General features: G+C 40.8%; 1 pseudogene across 1 annotated transcript; it reads right to left on the bottom strand.

Annotated features, from left to right (window-relative positions):
• Positions 1-414: 414 nt before the first annotated feature.
• LOC308414334 (BCL2/adenovirus E1B 19 kDa protein-interacting protein 3-like) lies at positions 415-1,067 on the bottom strand (annotated as a pseudogene). The gene has a single exon. The product of its transcript is annotated as a BCL2/adenovirus E1B 19 kDa protein-interacting protein 3-like (transcript).
• Positions 1,068-2,160: the final 1,093 nt, after the last annotated feature.

The following is a 2,160-nucleotide window of genomic DNA, read 5'->3' as shown; positions in this document are numbered from 1 at the left end:
TTTTATAGTATTATTTGCAAACCTGACTTCATTTAGATAGAGATGTTGTAAGGCTAGAACACAGTTTCTGGCATGAATGATGCAGGTGTGACTGTGGTACTAAGAGGAGACAATGCACTATTGACAAGATTATAATCTGCTGGTGGCATTGCTGGGGAAAAAAAAGACCTTGCAAATTTCTAAACAACAGTGAACTCTGTTAGGAATCTCTAAAGTATCTTACAGGCTAAAAAGGGAAAAAAGTTAGTAAAATGCCCCAACAGAGTTTGAGTAAAATACTGGATTTGAGAGTTACCGGAATTGAGTATGTTAAAATGGGTTGTAGGTGGGGATCATGCTTACAATAGATCTCAAATTCAAACTACAATACACCACTTCACAGGCCACACGAATTTCCAGGGCTTTTCGTCTCCCTCAGTAGTTGCTACCAGAAGGTGTGCTCAGTCGTTTTCCAATATAGATGCCCGGCCCCAAAGCCAACACATGAGAAAGTAAGAGACACGGGATGAAGATCTTTAGGAACTCTGCAGAGAAAATGCCCCCTTTCTTCATGGCTCCACTCTTCCGCATGCTTAGAGACGCAGCAGTTTAGGGTGTCTGAAATGGAACTCTTTGGGTGGGATGTTTCTGAGTCTATTGGACCAGTCTGATACCCAGTCTGCATTCTTCTTCAAAGCCTCAACTTCTTTTTCTCCTTCTACAACTTCTTCTGACTGAGAGCTGTGGTCCCAGCTGGTGTGCATCTCAACATCGAACATAATCTGCCCATAGTCTTGTGGTGAAGGGCTGTCAGTGAGAACTGCCTCTTGAGCTGCTCTGTCCCGACTCATGCTGTGCATCCAGAAGGATCTTCTCCATGTCTCCATTGTGGATGGAAGACAAAGGAGGAACAAAGGAACGTGCTCCAGCCTCCCATTCTTTCCATTTCCACTATCATTGCCATTGCTGCTGTTCATGGGTAGCTTCACCCAGGAACTGTTGAGGCCAGCGGGCGGCAACAGGGACTGCTCCCCCCAGTTGGTGTTGTTGTTGTGCAGGGGTGGCAGTGGCTCAACTAAGTGAGACATGATCTAGAGACTGGAAGGGGCACAGCCATAGGACAACAGTATCCGGCTCTCCAGCAGCAACACAAGTCAAGTCCCCCAGCCAGGGAAATATTTTCTATGCACTCAGTTGTTTCATAGAAACCTAACTCCAATTTCTTCTCAATGATCTTGCCAGTAAAACTTATGTGCATTCTTGAACTGCAATGCCAGCAAGAACTATTGAGCTATTCTGTTTTATGAGAATGTCTTTTGCATGGATCCCAGGAGTTTCTGAAAATCTTTGTTGAGGACAGCTCTGTAGGAATGAGCTTGGCTCAAGAATCTGGTTACATTTTAAGGACACGAACTACCAGCATCTGAAAAATACACAAGGGAAAGCTGAATAAATGAATAAAAATTGCAGAGGTTGAGGCTTGAGCTTCAAATGCTGTCCTATGTATGTTGGATCTCTTGGAACTTTGAAGATATTGCAGAAAAGAATGGGAAGAATTTGAGGTGATTCAAAAATTCTTCATTGAAAGCAAAGTATCACTTTATAAAAACATAACATAACAATAAAAGTGGCATTGATGTAAAGAACAATTAAGTTTCAAAAGGTGATGCCTCCTACTATTTTTTTCTTGCCTGACATATTAAATTATTTCACTTTGATAGAGAAGTTGGTTTCTCTTTAACCTAAGTACCAGAAGTTAAATAATCTTACATACATTCCATCATTATTTTCTATTGCATCACTCTGACCTCATACTTGTGTAAAATTTTATAACAATGAATAGTTAAAATGCATACATGCTTTACTAGTTTTAATTATATGTTTCTGTGTATGTCTACATGTGAAAATGTGTACATAAATATAGGTACCCCCAGAGCCTAGAGGAATCAGATCCCCCAGATGTGAAGTTACAGGCAATTATGAACTTCCGGGTAAGGGTGCTAGGAACTAAATTTTAGTCCTTTAGAAAAGCAGTAAGTGTTCCTAACCACTGAGCTATCATACCACTAGCATTTAACCCTCTCTAATCTCCTTCCATCTTTGTCTCAAAACTTTTGAGGGTAGGACCCACTCAATTCTTTGTATCAATATCCATGTATGATTTTGAAGGGTAGCACTATA

The sequence above is a fragment of the Micromys minutus genome, assembly GCF_963924665.1.
Source record: "Micromys minutus genome assembly, chromosome: X".
Classification (NCBI taxonomy): domain Eukaryota; kingdom Metazoa; phylum Chordata; class Mammalia; order Rodentia; family Muridae; genus Micromys; species Micromys minutus.
This window is presented reverse-complemented; position numbering and strand designations above follow the sequence as displayed.